We start from the raw sequence: 12,718 nt of genomic DNA on the forward strand, positions 1-12,718 counted from the left end.
TGAGTCACTTATCACTTATGCCTTTAAAATGAGAAATTATACTCCATTTATATATGATTTATCAAAATGCACAAATGTATTCCATTATGTATAATTAGCAGAATTAACTGGAACAAATTTAAAAATTTAAAAAGAATCACAACCTCCTCTGTTATTAAAATACAAGTAAGTTTGAAACCAAGGTTAAGACCATTGAAATTTAATCCATCTTCCTGACATAAAGAAGGAAAATGTGATACAGGTCACTCAAAGAGGTAAAATGCAAAAAGGACATGAACTTAGAAGAAAAAAATGTGGGTTTTCATTGCTTTTTGTCGAGATATGGAAACAATTCTCAAATTGCTTCTCCAAGTATGATATTCTTCATCTTTAAAAGGATATACTAACATTAACACAAGTTAGTATTGAGTAAATAGCTCAGATGATGGACTATGAAGCTAGAGCCCTAGGTTACACTTTCTGGCTCAGAAATGTCCTACCTACACTACTTAAGGCAAGATACTCTGTTCTCTTTTTATTAATTGAAAATATATAATAAGAATAGTTTTCTTTAGAATTCTTGTGATGAACATATAGGTTAATGTATATAAGGTGTTTAGAACAGCACTTTCTTTGTGAATGAAAGCTCCTTTATTTCCTCTTATTTATGAATATCATGTCTAGCTAATAGAAGGTCTTCAGGGAAAAGTTAATTTCCAATTTCTTCTGAAATATACTTTCATATGAACATAAGAATCCTTGGCACTTTGGAAATTTCTCAAATATTTGAATAAAATAATAAAGTTATTTCCAATTAAGTGACCTGTGTTAACAGACTTCTCTTCTACATCATCTTTCCAGTCTTTATTCAAACTAAACATGGAGCTTACAGTATGCAAATTCCTAAATAAAAGTCCTGTTTATTTAATTTAGAAAATTTGGTGGAACATAGGAAGACTGAATCCCTTAAAAAAATTTTTAAAACTCTTGGGCTAAGAGTTCTCAATACCTAATTCATTGTTTCCTAATACAGTATATAGTGCATATCAGGCAACAATGATATCTATTCAAAGAGGAAATATTATTTTATGGGGCTTGAGGATTTCAAGATAAAGTGGATTCTGTCCTCCTGAGTACAAATTTCACATTTTCATAGCTCAGCTGTGATCTTGAACGGCAGAATCTTGCCAATTGTCTATTTTTAGTACTCTTTCCCCTTAAGAGAAACTGCTAATGCTGCCCTGAGGGGATGCTGTGTTTCCCACTCTACGGTTCTCTAAGTTGATTTGATGCCAGGCATCAAATGTATGTGTTTGTCCAGTGAAGTTTAGGAAGACCTTCTGGGATATAATGCACTGAGCATTCAATGAATTTAAAGTCCCATGATTATTGTCATTTTTGTCACTGCAGTATCATATGCTTTCTGTGTTAAGCATCCCTGTAACTATTTGGAGAGGATAACAAGCTGATTAGAAAGTTAGCATTCTCGATTATATAACCTGAACCTGATATTGTACTGAGGTGCCATTGGGTTGAGTTAGTGAAGTCCTTCCTTTTATCTCTTAACAAGGATCAGAATATATCACACATCTTTGCTAGAATGTCAAATACTGGTCTCTATCCTGGTCTCTATGCTTGCCTTAGCCATTTTAGCCTAGTTTTCATGTTCTCTATTCTTCTTATATATATTTGTCTACATATTATAGGAGGAAGGGCTGGACATTTATAGCCATCTGCTACAAGTGCTATTTGTACCACTCTTGCCATGTCAAGTCATTTTTTTTTTTTTTTTTTTTTGGTGTGTGTGTGTGTGTGTGTGAACTTGTGTCAGTTTCAAGGGCATCCATTGATTTCAGAATTCCCTGCAAAAAAGGACAAGTTATAGAAGTAGTTGAGCTATTATTTCTCACTGGGCTTTTATAATGTATGTATGTATTATCTTCCCAGTCCAGAGGGCATGTACGAGTCAGAGGTAATTTGTGTCATAAGCAATGTTGCTTAGCAATATTTCCAAGGAATCAGAAGTGGGATGTTAAACCTAGTTCAAATTTATTCACAGAGAAAGAGAAAAGAGTTTAATAACCTTTCACTCACATCCATATTATTTATTTAATATTCACAATAAGTACATGAGGTAGATGATATTATTTTCATCATAAAAAGAAGAAATGAAGAGCAGAGAAGTAAAGTTCTTTGTCTCTGATCATATAACTTTTTTATGGTAAAGTCAGGAGCAAACTGAAATTTGTTGCATCTAGGATCTGAACTTTATGAAGGGCATAAAATCCATGCCCTTCATAATTCCATGAAGTGAAAAGAGAATGTATGTAAACTTAATCATACGCAGAGAAGTTTCTAAGACTAGAATTTTTATGAAACAAAGCAACTTACATTGTTTAAATGCCAGATTATTTTTGGCCATATTATTTTAGATACTACAAAATCTAAAATTATTATTGATCAAGTGGTTTTCTTTTCCTTCCAAAGCCTGGGTCAAAATAGGCAACTGTGCGCTGACTAATAATCTGCATTTATTAGAATTTGCTCAATTGCATATTTATTTCATTTTTTATGTATCCTATATCTAAGTAACCATTGAATTTGGTTCAATATGTTGAAATTTGGGTAAATGAATCTACAGTCTAGATACAATAATATCTCTGAATGATTCAGACAACTTTGCAAAACTCAAGGGAACTTGGTAGAATATCTACAATTTAGGCTATGAACCTGATTCATCACATTCATCACAAAGATATCTGCATCCTATCTATGGCTCTCAAATATTCTCTCATATTAAGACACTTTCTGTTCATATGGTCCTTTGCCTGGGGACAAAATTTTAATATTTGATAACAGTATGGCCCAGACACCAACAAGTTGAAACAAATGCGACCTATAATGCTGGAGAAGAATCTTTGTAAAAGCTTTCTAACACACTTTAGCAACTACCTATTTGATATTCAATCAGTTAACCAGTTTCATATCCTCCTGAGATTTAAAAATGAAGAGGGTATTTAGCCATATTCATTGATGCATATATGATTTAATACCAAGCAGCACATTTCTCTATGCTGACTTTCAGTGGGATATCAGGTGTATAGAGATAGGTATTTATTAGATGACATGAGATTTTTCTTGGGGATGAATGTGTAATTTTACATTTTCTCATAAAAGTTGGATTAATAATATGGATCTTCAAAATTTCTTTTTCTCATATTAGATTTTCTCATGTACAAAGTAATGAACTTGGTTTGAAGTAGGAAAACTGAAACCATTTGTTAAACAGGAGTTCCTAGGAAGTTTTAAAAAAATTGTTCTTGTGGGGTTCAACTCAGATATACTCTATTAGACTCTCCATGTGTATTCTGGAATTCTTCATTTTAACAAGAAGCTAAACCAAACTTAATTTGGAAACTCCCATACAAAATCAGTAGCTTATTAGAAGATTCCTAGACAGTATTTAGATAAACTGTGGACTATTGATACTTTATTCCCTTTTGGCCCACTCTGCAACTCCTTGATGAGGTCCGATTAACACTCTGTCACTTTCTCCATGCCTGGATCTGCCACACATCAGTCTGGACCATCCTGAGGATAGTGGCATCTGCCCAAGACTGACTTTTGGAAGGCATCCTTCACCTTCTTGTTTCTCAGGCAGTAGATGGCTGGGTTGAGGAATAGTACAATGACAGTGTAGAGCACAGAGATGATTTTGTTGTGGTTGAAGATATATAGCTCAGGACCATGCATAGGTGAAGAGAGTGGAGGAGCAAGAGATGACAACCACTGCCAGGTGAGAGGCGCAAGTGGAGAAAGCTGTGTGACATCCTTGGGCAGTTGGGATCCTCAGGATGGCGGTAATGATCATAGCATAAGATGAAATCACAGCCACCAGAAGAATCATCACCAACGCCAGCAAGAAGTCCACCAGCTCTGCTTGCTCCTTGTCAGAGCAGGTGAGGTTAAGCAGTGGGGAGACACACAGAAAAAGTTGTTGACGATGTTAGGTCCACAGTAGTACAGTCAGGAAATGAACAGAAGCTTCATCATGGAGCTGAAGAATCCACTTCCCCAAGAGGCAGCAGCAAGACGAGTGGTAAGGCTGGAAGGCAGGAGATTAGGGTATCGGAAAGGATCACAGATGACCAGGTAGCAGTCAGAGGCCATCATGGCCAGCAGGACACATGTTCTCCAACAATGTCAACAGATAAATTACAAAAAAGAAGACAAAGAGGAGCAGCTGGAGGGTGGAGATGTGGGGAAACCCACCAAGACAAACTCTTCCACGTGGCCTCCACTCAAATTTCTCATGATCTCTGTCCACTTGAGTGCCTGAAAAGGTAACAGGAAGAGAAAAAGGTCGAAAGACAGGTGGATCAAACTTCTAACATCTTCTCACAGACTGTAACCACTAAAGAAAGTCAGTGGTATATTATCAATTATTACTGTATCGTTTTTTCCTTCATTTTGCTGTTTTACCTTCCATTTCAGGGTTGAGGACTGGACTTAATAACTAGCAATCTTAACCATGGTATTTGATGAATACTTACTGAGAGATTTCAGAACCAGTCTTGGTATTTTGATTCTTCTTGTTGTTTTAATCCATGACATGCTCTTCTTTCACTTTCTCGGTAATATCAACAAACTCCTGAGTCCTATAGCATCTTTACTCCATATTTATTGAAAGAACAAATATATCAAAGAAGGTAATAGCAAACTGGAGCCTGAGAGTTTATCTCTCACAGGAAATTAAGAAGTTGTAACTCAAAGAGATTTTTTTGAGCTGTAAACAAAGCAACATAAGCAGAAGGAAGGTTGGTTTGAAAAGTGTTCCTTCACAACTAGAGAAACAATTCAGAATAGAGATTAGGAAACTCTGTTTCAGAAAAGAGTACATTTTTTCAATTCATTTAACAACTATTTTTTCAGTACATTCTTTGTGCCAGAGTTAGACTGCATTATTTCTGGGCTGATGTGGTAGGTTAAAAAAATATCCTGCATACTGTGTACTGTGGTGGTTCCTGTAGTTTCAGCTACTCAGGTGGCTGAGGCAGTAGATTGCTTGAGCCCAGGAGTTTGGGACAAGGTTGGGAAACATAGTGAGACCCTGATAAAAACTGAAAAACAAAAACAAAAAGGTATGTATGTTCTAAGTTCTGGAATTTATATATGGTATAAAGACTTTTTGGATGTGATCGAATTAAGAATTTGGGGATGAGATGATTATTCTGGATTATCTAGATGGTCCTTAAATGCAAAGGGCCCTTTAAAAAAGAGAGAGAAATTTGAAATAGACACAGAGAGGAAAAGCAAAGTGAATATGGAGCAGAGATTTGAAGAAGAGATTGCAGGCCCTAGAAGTTGGAATGACTTGATCACCAGGTAAGGAATGCCAGCAGTCACAAGAAGCTAGAAGAGACAAAGCAGGAATTCACTCACAGAACTTCCAGAGGAAGCATGACCCTGCCAACACCTTGAATTCAGCCAAGTGATACAGATTTCTGACTTCTGGTCTGCAGGACTATAAGAGAGTAAAGCTCTGTTGTTCTAAGTCAGCAAATTGTGTCAATTTGTTACAGCAGCCACAGGAAATTGGAAAGACTGCAAAAGAAAAGAGGTGGTCCCCCTAATCATTCTGCTATGCCTTTCCTGTCTCCTATCAACCTTGCCAGTGACCTGATATCTCCAGAGAACCTCTGGTAAAACTGCAAATTTGACTTGTGCTAGGGTCATATGTGAGATATCATCAGTCATTTCCAGTTTTGGCAGGACTTAAGCCCTTTACATTTATTCCCTTTAAGAAAAATTTAAAAGGGCTGGGCCCTGTGGCATATACCTGTATTCCCAAGCAACTCCAGAGACTGAGGCAGGAAGATGGTAGGTTCAAGGCCAGTCTCAGTAATTCAAGGAGGCACTAGGCAACTTAGCAAGACCCTATGTTAAAATTAAAAAAAAATAAAAGAACTGGGGATATAGCTCAGTAGTAGAGCACCCCTGAATTCAAGTCCTAGTACCATAAATAAATAAATAAATAAATAAATAAATAAAATTTAAAATACTATGCCAGCTTGATAAATTCTTTTAACCAGACATTTCTATAGTTAAATGAACTCTTAATTCCACTGCATCAGTAATATTGACCTTTCTAAATGAAACTACTATATCACTTATAGGTTCAATGGAATCTAAATATCAAAGCCATGGTACCCACTGATACTTATTTCAAAAATTATGTAAATAAGTGTCTTTAAAATATGGGAATTTTTACATTATTTATCTCATCATAGTCACAATTCATAGTAATGTAATGTCTTTGTATAATTGTAAGTCTTTTATTGATTTCTCTATAATGTCTACATGTTTTTTGTTTTCTGTACTCTTGAGATTATAAGTGCTTTGTAAAATAATTTCCTCTAGATATTATACATTCAGCATACATTTAGCCAAAATAACAAATATATAATAAATTTTGAAAAACTATATTAGAAACAATATTAAAAATTTATTGGAAAACCAACTTCTAATAATGTGGATTGAGCTTTTTTTCAGTTCTTATGTGCATTCATGTCTATTACCACAAATGAGAAAGATTTCAGCATCAATTTCCTTTTGACTTTTCATTTCAGATATATAAAAAAGGAGTGGGATAGCTGGGTCAAATGGTGGTTCCATTCCAAGCTTTCTAAGGAATCTCCACACTGCTTTCCAGAGTGGTTGCACTAATTTGCAATCCCAACAGCAATGAATGAGTGTACCTTTTCCCCACATCCTCGCCAACACCTGTTGTTGCTTGTATTTTTGATAATCACCATTCTAATTGGGGTGAGATGAAATCTTAGGGTAGTTTCGATTTGCATTTCTCTTATTACTAGAGATGTTGAACATTTTTTCATGTATCTGTTGATTATTTGTAGATCCTCTTCTGTGAAGTGTCTGCTCATTTTCTTAGTCCATTTGTAGGCTCTGCAGCCACTTTAAAAGCCAGTCTGTAAATGAAGCCCTTGTGCCCAGAGGTACTTGTAACCCTAATTTCCTGTCCACTCCTCTCTAACCTTTCACATTATCATTATCATTGGTTTTTAACTCAGTTGTTGAAAATGGAATCCTGTTTATGATTCAAATTGGCTTGATATTGCCAAAACTTTTCTACAGGCAAGACAACTTTGGTCCCTAATCTCTTCTGGGTACCATCTCTTCCCCTTTTTTGTGCCCTGCTTCAAACCTGCCCTCCCTTTTGGAAGCTGTTCTCCTACATAGACTACGTCTGGGTACACTGTTCAGATCATTCCTATCGCACCGAGTATATCGGTGTGCAATGGACTTGTGTTTAATGGTTCTTTCTTTACCTATTTATTGTAACTGCTGGGCTATGCCTCTTCTTTCTCATCAGTTTGGAAACCACCTTTCTCCTCTGTTAGCACTTGGAGATTTTCATGACATCAGAACAGCATTCTACCATCAAGACAGCACAGGACAGCTGAACCTGAAATTCTCACATCAACCCAGTGATAAGCTCTTTAAATGCAACCTACTCATTTGACAAATAATATTCCTAAAAATAATTAATGGGGAAGAGCTTGATGATTCCTTCCAATGCAGTTCTTCCAGAATCAAGAGCAGCTCTCGACTGCTAGGTCCTCAGGACTAAAGGATATTAATGGTATTCAGCAAACCATCTTCTGCCTGCTTTGAATGCTCCTTTCACGGTCAACCGGCCTAATACCTATTGCTCATCCATATGATTTAACCTTCCAGCACATCAGAGTTCTTCAAGGTGCCACACTGTTTTTTAACTATGGTCTTTTGCACATGAATAATTGCAATAAACATGAATGTCTCTGTGACCATGACTCTGATCTATGAGGTAATGTATTTACTGGCACTTTTCCTACTGAAGAGCAGAAGCTCTTATTTATCTATCCTACTTGAAAGTCAGTTCTTTATACCTGATATGTGACCAATAAATAGTTATCAGATGATTTAAGTAAATAAGGCAATAATTGAAAAATCTGGGAATGTAATATTTTGTCTTGTCTCAGGGGCAGAGACAAATAATGCTGTCAAATAGTGCTGCTGTTGCTGAAATATGCTATTCCTACATCATTAGAGTATGACAAACAGAAAATTTGGCTGAAGAGGTTTTAGCTTACAAAGTAAAATAAATAGATTGTTATTTTAGAAAACATTGGTGATTCCATAGGTCTGTGGGCCTGAAACCATGCAAACATCTTTTGGATCACTTAATTGGTTATTTACACAGGCAAAATGCTCTGAATTTCTGGATGTTACATAAATGAAGCTTTGACACTCCATTTTCTGGCCTCCTATGGTTCCCCCAGGAAACAGCACAGACATTCATCAGAGACACATTGGTAGAGCCCCATACATCATCACATCCCTGTTTTGTATACCCTTGACCGAAGAACGGTCCTCCTCTATCGGGGAAGGTCGTCCTCTTCGACCGAGAGCGCAGCTTCGGGAGGGACGCACATGGAGCGGTGAGGGAGGAAGGGGACACCCGCCTAGCCAGCCAGATCAGCCGAATCAACCCTGGCGATCAATGGGGTGACAGATGTCGCAGCCAGATCGCCCTCACATCCCACATCCCTGTTTTGAAGGAAACTTGTTTTTGTTTTTTTCTCTTGAATTCTTCTTGTGATCATTACAAATTGAAGACTCTCAATGCCTTAGCTAAGAATTCAGTGAATCAGCTACTGAGAACTGACTGGAGTTCTAATTGCCATCTCAGTCTGTGTCCACAGGCATTAAGGAAGGTTTAGTGAAATGCATTGTGGTGCGCCAGACACTGAGTGCTTTCCATATACTGACTTAATCATCACAACAGCACCATGGGTCTAAGCACCTTTATCTGTAATTGAAACAAATATGAGTGGTTTTTTCCTCAAGGCCACACATTTAGGAAATGGCCACACTTGGATAAGTGCAGATTATCCATGGAGTTATGACTACAAACCTAACCTCTATCCTATATATGTTCTATGGAAAGAAGTATGTGTCCCTGGGTATAGTCAGATGGGCTCATTTATGTAAAACTATGTTCATTTGTTTGGCTTCTATACGTATGACAGTTAAAGTCTATCCATAGTTGTTTAAAATTGGATTTGAATTCAGTCTGTGTTAATATGGACATGGTAGGTATGACTTTGGGCCTGGTCTTAGGGCAAAGAGAACATCATCCCCAAAAGATTTTAAGATTGACTCCTGCTTCCTTACCACTGCCCTTTGCTTTCTGGGTTTCCCCTTACCATAAATAATTTCCTGCCTTATTCAACATCATTATAAGTTTCCAAAGTTTTACCACAGTCTCACTTAAAAATATCTCTTTTGAAATGCAAATCAAAACCATAAGGAGTTAACATCTGGGACCAGTCAGATGGCTATTATCAAAAAAGCACAAGACAATAAATGTTGGCAAGGATACAAAGAAAAGGGAACTCTTAACACTGTTGGTGGGCATGTAAATTAGCACAACCATTAGACAACAGTATGGGGGCTCCTCTGAAAACAAAACAAAACAAATTTTGTCTACCATCTGATCCAGCTACTTCACTTCAGAGTAAATAGTCAAAGGAAATGAAATCAGCATATCAAAGAGATACCTGCACACCCAACTTTATTTTAGTACTAGTCACAATCCATCAAGATTTGAAATCAACTGAGGTGTCCATCAAACGATGAAAGGATAAAGAAAATATGTGTACAAAATGGGATATCATTTAGCTATTTAAAAAAGTATGAAATAGGCCGCTTCCCTCTTCCAGATTTCAGCCTCTTCCTGGCGTGGTCGCTGCTCCCAATCCATTCAGTATAATGGCGACCGCTGAAATACTGAACATTGGCAAGAAACTCTATGAGGGTAAAACCAAAGAAGTCTATGAATTGGTAGATAGTCCAGGAAAAGTCCTCCTGCAGTCCAAGGACCAGATTACAGCAGGAAATGCAGCTAGAAAGAATCATCTGGAAGGAAAAGCTGCAATCTCCAATAAAATTACCAGTTGTATTTTTCAGTTGTTACAAGAAGCAGGTATCAAAACTGCTTTCACGAGAAAATATGGAGAAACAGCTTTCATTGCACCACAGTGTGAAATGATTCCAATTGAATGGGTTTGTAGAAGAATAGCAACTGGTTCTTTTCTCAAAAGAAATCCTGGTGTCAAGGAAGGATACAAGTTTTACCCACCAAAAGTGGAGATGTTTTTCAAGGATGATGCCAATAATGATCCACAGTGGTCTGAGGAACAGCTAATTACTGCAAAACTTTGCTTTGCTGGCGTTGTTATAGGCCAAACTGAAGTGGATATCATGAGTCATGCTACACAAGCTATTTTTGAAATATTGGAGAAATCCTGGTTGCCTCAGAACTGTACACTAGTTGATATGAAGATTGAATCTGGTGTTGACGTAACCACCAAAGAAATTGTTCTTGCTGATGTTATTGATAATGATTCCTGGAGACTCTAGCCATCAGGGGATCGAAGCCAGCAGAAAGACAGTCTTATCGTGACCTCAAGGAAGTAACTCCTGAAGGGATCCAGATGGTAAAGAAAAACTTTGAGTGTGTTGCAGAGAGAGTAGAGTTGCTTCTGAAGTCAGAAAGTCAGTGCAGGGTTATAGTACTGATGGGTTCAACTTCTGATCTCAGCCACTGTGAAAAAATCAAGAAGGCTTGTGGAAATTATGGAATTCCCTGTGAACTTCGGGTAACATCTGCCCATAAAGGACCAGATGAAACTCTGAGGATTAAAGCTGAATATGAAGGGGATGGAATTCCTACTGTATTTGTGGCAGTGGCAGGTAGAAGCAATGGTTTGGGCCCAGTGATGTCTGGTAACACTGCATATCCAGTTATCAGCTGTCCTTCCCTCACACCAGACTGGGGAGCTCAGGAAGTGTGGTCTTCACTTCGATTACCCAGTGGTCTCGGTTGCTCCACCATACTTTCTCCAGAAGGATCAGCTCAGTTTGTGGCTCAGATATTTGGATTAAACAACCATTTGATATGGGCCAAACTGCGAGCAAGCATATTGTAACACATGGATTTTCTTGAAGCAGGCTGACAGGAAAATCAGAGAATGCAGTTTATAAGAAAGAATTTGTCACTTCTTTTTTTGTTTTGTTTTTGTTTTTTAGCAGAAAAAGTACAAATTTCTAGTTTAGCTGCAGGGAAAAAAAAGCAAGATGAAAAGATGATTTTTTGAAAACAGAAAACAGAAAACAAAATTTATTAGTGAATAAACACTTCTGTAAGATTGAATTAAAAGATCAGCTGTTCATATTAGTATTCCTTAATAGATAGTGAAATTAGTGTAGAAATGTTTTCAAATTAATCTCTTTACGATGTGGTCACTGTTAGGTAGAAATATATTTTATAAATGCTAATAAAATCCTGTGACAAAGCTCAAAAAAAAAAAAAGTATGAAATCCTCTCAATTGCAGCAAGATGCATGTCTCTGGAGGACACTGTGTTAAGCAAAATAAACCAGACACAGAATGACAAGTACCTTATGTTTTCTCTCATATGTAGAAGCTAAAAAGTTGGTCTCAAAGTGGAAAAGAGTAGAAGAGAGATTACTAGAGGCTATGAAGTGTAAAGGAAAGGAAAGACAAGACAGAGGAGGGTTGGATAATGGGTACCTAGACACAGTGAGACAGAAATAATAAGTTCCAATGTTTGACAGAACAGTAAGAGACTATAATTTACAGTAACCTATTGTCTGTTATGAAGAACTATAAGAGAGAAGCTTAAAGACCCCAAACACATATCATGAGATGGAAATATGAGTTACCCTACTTTGGTCATAAACATGTGTTGAAATATAACACTGTATCCCATAAAGATCAGGACATGTTCGTTAAAAAGAACAAAAATGAAAACATCCCTTATACCTGTGAATGTTTCAAATGTATTTTAAAGTTACCATCTCCATAATCATAATTCATGCTTATAGCATTAAAATAGCAGGCATTCACTATGCAATGTTTAGATCATTAAGATTTTTCAGATTTGAAGCACATTGAACATCTGGGGAAATTTAAATTTCTCCAAACCACAGGGAACACTGGAGGATCTGAGGGCATCCATTGTGTGTTAGGGCAACTCTTCCCACAGAGGCTTCCCAAGTTCCCTGCTTGCCTGCTCTCCACTTTCACTCTCACCTCTGTCCTTGGGCATTTGTCAATGGCTGGTTACCTGTTCCTTCTGGGCTGGCATGGTCTGTCCCAGGCACATTTCAAGAAAGCTCATACTTCATGATGGTCTCAGTCATTTGTGGCATGACAGGACAGAGGTCGAACAGGTGGGTCCTGAAACCAACAGCAGCAGCTATGACCAGCCTTTATCATCAGGATTGTCCCTCATCAGGGACATAGCCCCTTAGGACCTATTGTCACGGAGACCTGCCTCCTCCGACAGGACTGTGTTTAAGTCACCTCAGGGACAATTAGTCCTAGACACAGGTGATACACTGAATGTGAAGTTGGGTGCTCTGTCTCCTCTGAGATAGAATAAAATCCTCACATTCACTGCCTGAATGACAGCCATCTGTTTTAGTCACTTTACAGCAAAATTATAATGTTTCTCAGTGTAGAACTGTTTGAATATATCCTTGCTATAGTCTGAATTTTGAATGTCTCCCAAAGACTCATGTCTTGAAGGCTTAGTCTCCAGTCTGTGACGCTATTGAGAGGTGGTAGAACATTTAGTACATGGTGCACA

General features: G+C 37.4%; 2 pseudogenes across 2 annotated transcripts; one reads left to right on the forward strand and one right to left on the reverse strand.

The window, feature by feature from the left end:
* Nucleotides 1–3,555: 3,555 nt before the first annotated feature.
* On the reverse strand, nucleotides 3,556–5,736 carry LOC306654233 (olfactory receptor 6P1-like; annotated as a pseudogene). The gene is made up of 3 exons: nucleotides 5,647–5,736; nucleotides 4,262–4,314; nucleotides 3,556–4,171 (listed from the first exon to the last, which is right to left on the reverse strand). The product of its transcript is annotated as an olfactory receptor 6P1-like (transcript).
* Nucleotides 5,737–9,754: 4,018 nt separating this feature from the next.
* On the forward strand, nucleotides 9,755–11,088 carry LOC306659714 (bifunctional phosphoribosylaminoimidazole carboxylase/phosphoribosylaminoimidazole succinocarboxamide synthetase-like; annotated as a pseudogene). The gene has a single exon. The product of its transcript is annotated as a bifunctional phosphoribosylaminoimidazole carboxylase/phosphoribosylaminoimidazole succinocarboxamide synthetase-like (transcript).
* The last annotated feature ends 1,630 nt before the right edge of the window (nucleotides 11,089–12,718 follow it).

Source organism: Sciurus vulgaris (genome assembly GCF_902686455.1).
Source record: "Sciurus vulgaris genome assembly, chromosome: 1".
NCBI classification, from domain to species: Eukaryota; Metazoa; Chordata; class Mammalia; order Rodentia; family Sciuridae; genus Sciurus; species Sciurus vulgaris.